The 12255-nt window shown below is 39.5% G+C and overlaps 1 protein-coding gene and 1 pseudogene across 7 annotated transcripts in view; one reads left to right on the top strand and one right to left on the bottom strand.

Annotated features, from left to right (window-relative positions):
- Positions 1–48: 48 nt before the first annotated feature.
- Positions 49–12255, top strand: part of LOC126185125 (putative per-hexamer repeat protein 5) — a 95472-nt gene continuing 83265 nt past the window's right edge. For 3 of the 7 annotated variants that reach the window (XR_007536951.1, XR_007536952.1, XR_007536950.1), the window contains exons 1-2: positions 100–176; positions 249–345. The gene's annotated coding sequence lies outside the window, so the exon portion shown is untranslated. Of the gene's footprint in view, positions 177–248; positions 346–12255 lie in introns of all 7 variants that reach the window. The other 4 variants (XM_049927948.1, XM_049927947.1, XR_007536949.1 and 1 more) reach the window with 4 other exon arrangements.
- LOC126185668 (5S ribosomal RNA) lies at positions 11702–11819 on the bottom strand (annotated as a pseudogene).

Here is a 12255-nt window from a genome sequence, read left to right as displayed (position 1 = left end):
TATACCAACCTCCTTGACGGCAGTGATTGCTTGTTATCCGACGACCGTTGGAATGTCTGTGCGTAGAAGTGCTTTGCAGATCGATTGAGGGTGGGAAGGAAGCTGGCCGGGCGACGGGCGTAGTTTCTGGAGATGATCTGGTATCTGACAGTAGTGGCGCGGCGTTAGCTGTTCTGGTAGTGTGATGTATTTGAGTTGTTTGTATTTCGTATGTGTATTGCAATTGTTGTATATGCATTGTTTTTCAGGATGCTCCATTCCAACAGGCTGGAATTTCGAGTGCTAGCAGTTTGCAGGGCGTAATAGTCGCAGGAGAAGCGCCCGAGTCGGACGAGGAACGCGCGGGTAATATTCTTTGGTAAACTCATTCGCGATTTTATGCAGCCTATTGAATGAATGTGCAATACTTTACAGACGATGCTGTGTTGCGCCTTGTATCGATCGCACGTCATCATGTAATGGTATCTACCGTAAGTTGTTTTTTCGCGTAATATGAAATATGTCAATAGCCCATTAATAAATACCGAAGTAATTATGGAGAAATTATTTTCGAATTAAATTTATTTTATGACGAACAATTTAAAATCTAGATTACAAATTACAATGGTAAGTGTTTTCGCACAGAAATAGCGCTTAGTACTTGGGTCAAACGTTGTTACTTTCCATTCTACACAACCTAAAACTACATAGGGAGATAAAAGAAAATTGGTCTACCCTATGTTAAATTAGCAGTACACAAGCCCCAATTCATGTTTTGTGCTGTGTGTACTGAACAGCTTGTACCCATTTTATAAGTGATAGATTGGTGCACAACCAAATAGTTTTTCAGCATTGTTTAGTTTGAACAAAGAAATTGTTTGAAGTACAAAATAATATCTTAAGTGTGATTGTTTTCTGGCTACTATTTCCATATGGGGAGATACTGTCATTTCATCTCTAAACTTCTTTGATGGGGATAAATAACATAGTGCCTGACACTCTTCAGTGGGTGTCAGAATAATTGAGATGAACGGTGATTAAATATATATTGAAGCAAATGTTAACAAAATCAATTCCATGATAAATTTATATCGTCATTTGAAAATGGCTTTTCATATAAGCCAAGCAGAAAGGACATTAAACAGTCATGTTAAAAAAATGGATCACTAGGGGGGATTAAAGTATCAGGTGAAAGGAAAAGGGGAATGAATGTGTTGGCAAGAACAAGTAGAGAACATGCAGTAGTTGCACACTGTAAAAACTATTCGAAATTACTAAGAAAGATTATTTAAAAAAAAAAGTAACGTGCACATAATTCAGGAATCGGTTATTCCGACAATAGGCATAAGGCTATGTGGAATGTAGGGGAACAAGACGTGCAACGTCAGCCACAGAACAGGATGACATCACCATTAGACTGAATGGAAGGGCTATAAATAACGTCACAGGCAGAAAATATATTTAATAAGTTTCTTAAATATAATAGAAAGCCCAGAGAGACACAGTTCAAGAGAAAAATTGCAGCAATATGTGGAAAAAGTAACACTTGTAAAATTCAGTTCTATGAATCTTGAAAATAAATTCTCATCTGGTTTTGATGGTGTTTCAAATTGGGTAATATAAATTTGTTGTTGTTGTTGTTGTCTTCAGTCCTGAGACTGGTTTGACGCAGCTCTCCATGCTACTCTATCCTGTGCAAGCTTCTTCATCTCCCAGTACCTACTGCAACCTACATCCTTCTGAATCTGCTTAGTGTATTCATCTCTTGGTCTCCCCCTACGATTTTTACCCCCCACACTGCCTTCCAATACTAAATTGGTGATCCCTTGATGCCTCAGAACATGTCCTACCAACCGATCCCTTCTTCTGGTCAAGTTGTGCCACAAACTTCTCTTCTCCCCAATCCTATTCAATACTTCCTCATTAGTTATGTGATCTACCCATCCAATCTTCAGCATTCTTCTGTAGCACCACATTTCAAAAGCTTCTATTCTCTTCTTGTCCAACTATTTACCGTCCATGTTTCACTTCCATACATGGCTACACTCCATACAAATACTTTCAGAAATGACTTCCTGACACTTAAATCTATACTCGATGTTAACAAATTTCTCTTCTTCAGAAACGCTTTCCTTGCCATTGCCAGTCTACATTTTATGTCCCCTCTACTTCGACCATCATCAGTTATTTTCCTCCCCAAATAGCAAAACTACTTTAAGTGTCTCATTTCCTAATCTAATACCCTCAGCATCACCCGACTTAATTCGACTACATTCCATTATCCTCGTTTTGCTTTTGTTGATGTTCATCTTATATCCTCCCTTCAAGACACCATCCATTCCGTTCAACTGCTCTTCCAAGTCCTTTGCTGTCTCTGACAGAATTACAATGTCATCGGCGAACCTCAAAGTTTTTATTTCTTCTCCATGGATTTTAATACCTACTCCAAATTTTTCTTTTGTTTCCTTTACTGCTTGCTCAATATACAGATTGAATAACATTGGGGAGAGGTTGCAACCCTGTCTCACTCCCTTCCCAACCGCTGCTTCCCTCTCGTGCCCCTCGACTCTTATAACTGCCATCTGCTTTCTGTACAAATTGTAAATAGCCTTTCGCTCCCTGTATTTTACCCCTGCCACCTTTAGAATTTGAAAGAGAGTATTCCAGTCAACATTGTCAAAAGCTTTCTCTAAGTCTACAAATGCTAGAAACGTAGGTTTGCCTTTCCTTAATCTTTCTTCGTAGATGAGTCATAAGGTCAGTATTGCCTCACGTGTTCCAGTATTTCTACGGAATCCAAACTGATCTTCCCCGAGGTCTGCTTCTACTAGTTTTTCCATTCGTCTGTAAAGAATTCGTGTTAGTATTTTGCAGCTGTGGCTTATTAAACTGATTGTTCGGTAATTTTCACATCTGTCAACACCTGCTTTCTTTGGGATTGGAATGATTATATTCTTCTTGAAGTCTGAGGGTATCTCGCCTGTTTCATACATCTTGCTCACCAGATGGTAGAGTTTTGTCAGGACTGGCTCTCCCAAGGCCGTCAGTAGTTCTACTGGAATGTTGTCTACTCCGGGGGCCTTGTTTCGACTCAGGTCTTTCAGTGCACTGTCAAACTCTTCACGCAGTATCGTATCTCCCATTTCATCTTCATCTACATCCTCTTCCATTTCCATAATATTGTCCTCAAGTACATCGCCCTTGTATAGACCCTCTATATACTGCTTCCACCTTTCTGCTTTCCCTTCTTTGCTTAGAACTGGGTTTCCATCTGAGCTCTTGATGTTCATACAAGTGGTTCTCTTATCTCCAAAGGTCTCTTTAATTTTCCTGTAGGCAGTATCTATCTTACCCCTAGTGAGATAAGCCTCTACATCCTTACATTTGTCCTCTAGCCATCCCTGCTTAGCCATTCTGCACTTCCTGTCGATCTCATTTTTGAGACATTTGTATTCCTTTTTGCCTGCTTCATTTACTGCATTTTTATATTTTCTCCTTTCATCAATTAAATTCAATATTTCTTCTGTTACCCAAGGATTTCTACTAGCCCTCGTCTTTTTACCTTCTTGATCCTCTGCTGCCTTCACTACTTCATCCCTCAAAGCTACCCATTCTTCTTCTACTGTATTTCTTTCCCCCATTCCTGTCAATTGTTCCTTTATGCTCTCCCTGAAACTCTCTACAACCTCTGGTTCTTTCAGTTTATCCAGGTCCCATCTCCTTAAATTTCCACCTTTTTGCAGTTTCTTCAGTTTTAATCTACAGGTCATAACCAATAGATTGTGGTCAGAGTCCACATCTGCCCCTGGAAATGTCTTACAATTTAAAACCTGGTTCCTAAATCTCTTGTCTTAGCATTATATAATCTATCTGATACCTTTTAGTATCTCCAGGGTTCTTCCATGTATACAACCTTCCATCATGATTCTTAAACTAAGTGTTAGCTATGATTAAGTTGTGCTCTGTGCAAAATTCTACCAGGCGGCTTCCTCTTTCATTTCTTAGCCCCAATCCATATTCACCTACTACGTTTCCTTCTCTCCCTTTTCCTACACTCTAATTCCAGTCACCCATAACTTAAATTTTCGTCTCCCTTCACTATCTGAATAATTTCTTTTATTTCATCATACATTTCTTCAATTTCTTCGTCATCTGCAGAGCTAGTTGGCATATAAACTTGTACTACTGTAGTAGGTGTGGGCTTCATATCTATCTTGGCCACAATAATGCGTTCACTATGCTGTTTGTAGTAGCTTACCCGCATTCCTATTTTCCTATTCATTATTAACCTACTCCTGCATTACCCCTATTCGACTTTGTGTTTATAACCCTGTAGTCACCTGACCAGAAGTCTTGTTCCTCCTGCCACCGAACTTCTCTAATTCCCACTATATCTAACTTTAACCTATCCATTTCCCTTTTTAAATTTTCTAACCCACCTGCCCGATTAAGGGATCTGACATTCCACGCTCCGATCCGTAGAACGCCAGTTTTCTTTCTCCTGATAACGACATCCTCTTGAGTAGTCCCCGCCCGGAGATCCGAATGGGGGACTATTTTCCTCCAGAATATTTTACCCAAGAAGACGCCATCATCATTTAATCATACAGTAAAGCTGCATGCCCTCGGGAAAAATTACGGCCGTAGTTTCCCCTTGCTTTCAGCCGTTCGCAGTACCAGCACAGCAAGGCCGTTTTGGTTATTGTTACAAGGCCAGATCAGTCAATCATCCAGACTGTTGCCCCTGCAACTACTGAAAAGGCTGCTGCCCCTCTTCAGGAACCACATGTTTGTCTGGTCTCTCAACAGATACCCCTTCCTTGTGGTTGTACCTACGGTACAGCTATCTGTATCGCTGAGGCACGCAAGCCTCCCCACCAACGGCAAGGTCCATGGTTCATGGGGGGGGGATATAAATTTGTTACCATGTAATAAACCGTCTTATCTGGGATATGTGATGCATCAGTAACTTGACGCATTTATCCAGACTGAAATATGGCATTGTTTAACCCCTCTTTAAGAAAGATACGAGATGTTAACTACTGACCTATTTCACTGCTGACATCAATTTCCAGAATCTTTGAGAAGGTGATTATTCTATACTAGTATCTCATCTTAGCAACAATAATATCCTCAGTAAATCACACTTAACGTTTCAGAAGAGTTGCTCTACTGAGAATGCCATTCGCATGTTCACTCTCCAAATTTTACAAGCATTAAAAAATAAAATAGTGCTGGTTGTTGTTTTCTATGGAAGTTTCATGGGCTTCATGATATGCCCAACCAATGTGTGATGTCATATACAACCAAAAGAATGCAGATACTTGTTTTTAACCAACATAGTCTTATTATGTAATTCTGGCTGGGGAGAAATCACATAAGGGGTTTCACAATAGGTCCACAATTGTTCCTCATATATGTAAACATTCTTCTGATACACAAGAAGCAAAATTTTTTTCTTCAGGTGAGACTAATATTGTAGTCAATCCAAGCACATCTACAGAAACAGAAGAAATGGTAAGCAACATTCTTAAAAGTGTCATGGACTGGTTTTCTGCAAACAGTCTCACCCACAAGTGTATTGCAAATCTTGGGAGAGAGAAATCACTAAGTTGTCATATTTTGCATATTTTCATTCACTAATGCCATAGGGAATAATGTTCTCGGATAACTCATCTTTGAGGAAGACTGTCTTTGTTGCTCAAAAACATGGTGCATTAATGTGTGTTGCTCACCCACATTCATCTTGTAGACATTTGTTCAAGGACTAGGGCCTCTGCTATTTCACAGTATATATATTCTCTCATTAAGTTTGTTGTAAATAACCCTCTGCAGTTCATAAGAACAATGATGTCTGTAATAACCATTCCAGAAGGAAAATTGACATTCATTACTCCACATTAAGGTTGTCATTAGCACAGAAAGTGGTGCAGAATGATTCAACACAAGTTCACTCATCCAGTGATACAAAATGTCTGAGAGACAGCAAAGTAAAATTCTTTAACAAACTGAAAAAGTTTCTCCATGACAATTACTCCTAATCTGTACAAGAATTTCTGTTGTGTAAAAGTTTGTGGATAATAATTACATCTGCATATTTCTTAAAAAAAGAACTAAACTTCAAAATGTTCAGCATGTAGCCATATTTGCAGGCTCATTATATTCACATTTCTGAATAGAAAATGTTTGTCCATGGACCATTTTAACAATAATGAGACAAATCATGAGCTGCATTACAAAAAATGCAGTTGAATAGAGATGTAGAGAAAATTATAGTTCATAAAGAAAAATGTCTGTCGCCAGTCACACACTACATGTCTGTGGAAATAGTCTTTTCAAAGAAATCACCTACCTTTGCTCCAGCGATTAGGGAAAGCCATGAATAAGCATAATTGGGTGATCAGGTACCGAAAATACAGTTTTAATAAGTGTAGATAACAGGAAGAAAATGTCGGGAGTGCTGGATTTTCAAGAGCAAATATAACTACCAAGAAGAAAGTAAGGTTTACAAAAATAATGTGAACAATATTACTTACGGTATTACATACTACAGAATACCTAAGTAAAGGAGAAAAAGAAAGGAAACCTTGCTGTAATCACTGCCAGCTTTAAAAACTCTACATTATGCAAAACTTATCTTTACATTTCTTTGATTGTTAAGTCACTTTTTACAAATTTTTTTTTCTCCATGCTTTTTCTGTGAACAGCTACTTTGTCATTTACTACATACTCCATTTATTACCTAAATTGCTTTCATAATTTGTAGGCCATAATGTTGAAAGTAGTGTATTATTTCCTTTTCCATATTGTTCATATGTGCACTTTATTAGGTGTGGTGAGAAGATAGATAATGTAGTTCCAGAACCATGTGTGAAATTTTTTTCTGAAGTCTAGTTCGCAAAATAATTATTTCCTTGTAATCTCCCCCATTGGTTTTTGTTGTTCACCTGCTTGGCGATGTGACGGCATTGAACTCTCATTTCAGAGAAGTCAAATTTCCATGTGACCATTACAGTCTTGTTTCATCTGTAATTAGCTCATTATTGACATTACGTGTGTTCCTATGAACATCTGTGAAATGAAATGTGCTTGTACAAATTCCTAGGTAACATTCTGTGGTTAGACCCACCTCCCCAAAATCCTCCAGGGAACAAAACTGGCCCGCATCTCGTGGTCGTGTGGTAGCGTTCTCGCTTCCCACGCCCGGGTTCGATTCCCAGCGGGGTCAGGGATTTTCTCTGCCTCGTGATGGCTGGGTGTTGTGTGCTGTCCTTAGGTTAGTTAGGTTTAAGTAGTTCTAAGTTCTAGGGGACTGATGACCATAGATGTTAAGTCCCATAGTGCTCAGAGCCATTTGAACCATTTTTGGAACAAAACTGGCTTATGCCTCTCCTGCAATAACTTTTTTCGTGTTATATTGCCTTAGATATTCACACCAAGGTATATCTTTGCTGCAAAGAAGGTAGTAAGAGGAGTACCTTGAGGAAGTACAATTGGTCTGTTCAATCAGTATGTTCATGAATGTACGGAGGACAGTGGAATTATGTACGGAAGTATCGCATAATTTAAGAATTGTTGAGGAAGATGGTACCTGTAGCTGATAATCTCTTGCTGTTGAAACTGACAGGTAACTGTCAAAATAAACAAAGCATTCCAAAATACTCAAAATATCCACGGGTGTACTGCCGGTCTACAGTGTCGGACACTGTAGACCGGCAGTACACCCGTGGATATTTTGATTATCAAATACGCCGGGAGAAACTCGAGAATCACATTCCAAAATACGTTTAAAAGGTGGCTATTATTTTACCACACTATCATAAACCAATCACTAGAACAGTTAGCAAATTATCTGTTTGGGGGAATTTGGAGAACACTCACCAGCACCAATGTTCTTTCATCTAGTTTTATATCTCGATTCAACGCTCCAAGTTTAATATCCTTAGTTCATAATCCGTGACAATGTTTACAATGAAATGTTTTTTGACAAGGCAGTGTTATTGCTGGCTGACATGCAGAATGCCAGATATTCTTGCAGCTGGCAGTTATGCTGTTGCTGTTAAAAACAAAAAAGTGAAACTGATACGTACAACAAGTTCCATGTATTGGTGATTGCTGCAGCGTAAGTGATAGAAATATGTAAATGGTAATAACATATTTGAAGGTGAAAAATGAAGTATGCTAGGGAGCAGTGAAAGTGGCGGCTGGAGGGGCAGGTGTAGAAGGCACCCCACTCCACCTTTTCTGCATAGTTTTCTCACTGCACACCTCAGTTGCGACAGGTCATAAGCCTCTGCCCAGTGTGTGTCCAGCCAATCCCAACAAACTGTCAGCAGGCAATGCTGTCTGCCACATGTGCACTCAGTATGTTATGTGGTGCTGACTTGAGAATAATAGTACCTGCAACCTGCAGATAGCCCATTGTAGTATTGAATTTAGGATAAGAAGCAGACAGACTTCATTTAAACAATTTATTATTGCCATGAAGCATGTGTCAGGAAAATACTTTCGAAAATACTGTAGTGAAACATCAGCCTCTATGTGAATATATTCTCTTGCTTTTTAGAAGGTATATTGCTGCCAAATGCATTATTATTGCTGATTGGTTAAATTTTAAACCTGTTTTAGATTAAGTGGACTTTTAAGTGTCTAATTTTAAATGTTGGTACAAAGCAGAAAATACTCTGCCCTCCGGAACTAACACTGACCAGCGGTATATGCTGGCAGCTATTCTGCCTTATACTGATAATTTGTTGGGAAGGTGAGGAAAGGGATCTGAGAGAGGGAACAGAGTTCACAGCTTTCGGGACGGTAAGGAACAAAAAGCATAACATTTATTGCTGTTACATGCGTTGCTTAAGTAACACTATTCATTTATTCATGAAATATTCTTGCTGGATTTGCAAGGTACAAATATTAGCTTTGGTCTGTTGGTAAAGCATATTCAGATGATCCTGCATGACAATGTCTGTTTAGTTTGCCAGTCAGTTCTTACAGCCTGCAATTGTCTTTTGATTGAGCTAAGTCTCATCGAGAGAGATTTTCTTCTTTCCTACAATGTTGGATATCTCCATCAGAATGAGTCTTCCATTGTTGCACTTTCTGTACCTAAATCCCAAAGATTTTGGAATTTTACCACTCAAATGATGGCCCTTTGTGACAGCGATCATGTTGTGTGAAACGTGCTACCTTTTGCATTGTAGGATACTTTCCACAGTGACAGAATTTGAATATAAAAAAACTTCTTTCTGGAAGTCTTCCAAATTGTTGAGTTGCTCTTCCACTTATCTTTTCATGAAGACTTAAACTTCATTTCTTCACCACAGGTTTACATTGCCTGTACTTCTACAAATATTCTCTGTAAAGTTCATAGTGAAACACCACATGCCCTTGTTGTTGCTTTCTGCTGTGCCCAGAAGATTTTGTTTATTATGGCAGCATGAGCCACATAAATTATGTTAATGATAGGTAAGCACTGGGTAGCTGTTGCTTCTTAAGATGCTGCCTGGGCAGTATCCATGATAGAAAGTATCCTTGATGGAAATGGCACAGTGGCAGAAGTGAGAGCTTAGTCACAGACTAAGCCGGACTAGGCCAAAGGTGTCCAATTGCCGCTTACAAATGGAGGGAAGATGCGGGATGGGAGGAGCTGACCTACTCCCTTCAGCTGCCACTTTCACTGCTCCCTAGTATATAGTACAAAACACCCTCACCTCCTTACAGCAGGAATGAACTGAATAAAACTGTACTGCTAGTAACAAGTATGGAGACTCTAATCCAAATTGAGTCATCCCGATTTAGAGTTTCCATGTTTTATTTAAATTAGTGCATGCAAAAGCCAGAATGGTTCCTACTATAAAGTCATGTCCAGTTACATGTCCTAGCCTTCTCAAACTAATCTCTTCTGATAAAAATGCCTCTATATATATGAATTTTCTTATGAACTGCAATATGACCTGCCCTAAATCTTTGTTAAAGTGCTACAGTTTGCTACTACTACTACTACTACTACTACTACTGCTGCTGCAACTTCTTCTTCTTCACAGTTCCTGAAACACTTTCACTATTGATAATATTGTGATTGTGGTTAAAATAAAAAAAAACAGCCTATAGTCACATTGTGATGTCTGTGGTGTGTTGTATTATGCCATTTAACTGGCAAAGCTACGTTTATGGTGCCCCTTGCCATCATATGGGTTAACTGAAGTGTAAAATACCACTACACAAACTCTGTCAAATGGCCATCTTACAGCCTAATCCAGACCTTAGGCTGTGCTACAGATCAGTCTGTCACCACAGCCTACATTCTGAAGATGTAGATGCTAGAGAAATATTATCAGTTTTCTGTTCTCTTTTTGTTTGCAAATTGTGATGTCGCACACTACATCACCATTACATTATGGAACAAAGTTGAGGTCCAGTATTGGTAGGCTGAGTTGACCCAGCCATTCTGTCAACGTACCATTTTTCATTCTGTGAAGCACAATTCTTACATGTTAGATGTGCTCTATGTTACTAAAATGACAGTGATCTAGGGTGTGGGTATAAAACAGTAATTAGATCCTTCTGTCACCCACCAGACTCATCTCCCAATGTAACTGAAAATTTTAGAGATAACCTCAGTTTGATTGTACACAAGTTTCACACTCAATAGGAAAAATTACAGTTTTGCAGTGGTGGGTGTGATAAGACATCCTGTGACGCATTTCTAAATGCTGTTCTGAAAACTGCCTAGAACGGATAGTTCAGAACCCACTCATGATGGAAATATCTTGGATCGAATGGCAGCAAATAGACCTGACCTCTTTGAGGATGTCTGCATCGAAAATAGATGAGTGAAACGGGTTTAGCTGTCAAGAGAACAATGCTTGAAACCTTCAGTGACTACTATAGCAGAATATTGTCACATTATCTTTCACAACAGCCAAAGAAATTCTGGTTGGATGTAAAGGCTATTGTGGCACCAAAGTTAGTGTCCAGTCCCTACCGAATGATACTGGAACTGAAGCTGAGGGAGCAAAAAGTGAAATGCCTAACTTTGTTTTCAAATATTCATTCACAAAGGAAAACCTAAGAGAACTGTCATGATTTATTCCTTGTACCACTGTAAAGATCAGTGAAATAAGTATTAGTGTCAGTGGTGTTGAAAAACAGCTGAAATTGTTAAAGTTGAACAAAGCTTCAGGGCACGATGGAATCCCTGTCAGGGTCTCTATTGAATTTGTAGCTGAGTTAGTACCTCTTCTAACTTTAATCTGTCGTACATTCCTCGAACAAAAAACCGTGACCAGTTCTTGGACGAAAGCACGTGTCACACCAATCTACAAGAAGGGTAGTAGATGTGATCCACAAAACTACTGTCCAATATCCTTGACATAGATTTGTTGTAGAGTCTTGGAACATATTCCAAGCTCAAACGTAATGAGGCTTCTCAAACAGCATGGATTCTGAAAACGTAGATTATTTGAAACTTGGCTAATACTTAACATACTGAGAGCTGTGGATTAAGGCAGTCAGATAGCACTCTGTCTTCAGACCTCAAGTGGCCCATCGGGACCATCCGACCGCCGTGTCATCCTCAGGTGAGGATGCGGATAGGAGGTGCGTGTGGTCAGCACACCGCTCTCCCGGTCGTTATGATGGTTTTCTTTCATCAGAGCCGCTACTATTCGGTCGAGTAGCTCCTCAATTAGCATCACGAGGCTGAGTGCACCCCGAAAAATGGCAACAGCGCATGGCAGCCAGGATGGTCACCCATCCAAGTGCTGGCCACGCCTGACAGCGCTTAACTTCGGTGATCTGACGGGAACCGGTGTATCCTCTGCGGCAAGGCCGTTGCCAAGGCAGTCAGATAGATGCAGTATTTTTTATTTCCAAAAAGCATTTGACTCTGTACCATACCTGTGCTCGTTGTCAAAAGTACAATAGTGTGGTATCAAATGAAATTTGTGACTGGATTGGGGACCTTTTGGTAGGAAGGATGCAGCATGTTGTGCTGGATGGAGAGTCATCGTCAGACGCAGAAGTAACATCAGGTGTGCCCCAGGGAAGTGTGTTGGTGCTCTTGTTGTCCATGTTTTATATTAATGACCTTGCAGATGATATTAATAGTAATCCCAGGCTTTTTGCAGATTGTGCAGTTAACTACAATGAAGTAATGTATGAAAAAAGCTGCAGAAATATTCAGTGAGATCTGGATAAGATTTCAGAGTGGTGCAAAGATTGACAACTTGCTTTAAATGTTCAAAAAGTGAAATTGTTAACTTCACAAGATGA

The sequence above is a fragment of the Schistocerca cancellata genome, chromosome 4 (genome assembly GCF_023864275.1).
Source record: "Schistocerca cancellata isolate TAMUIC-IGC-003103 chromosome 4, iqSchCanc2.1, whole genome shotgun sequence".
Classification (NCBI taxonomy): Eukaryota; Metazoa; Arthropoda; class Insecta; order Orthoptera; family Acrididae; genus Schistocerca; species Schistocerca cancellata.
The sequence above is the reverse complement of the archived record's forward strand: the minus strand, read 5'-3'. Positions and strand labels throughout refer to the sequence as shown.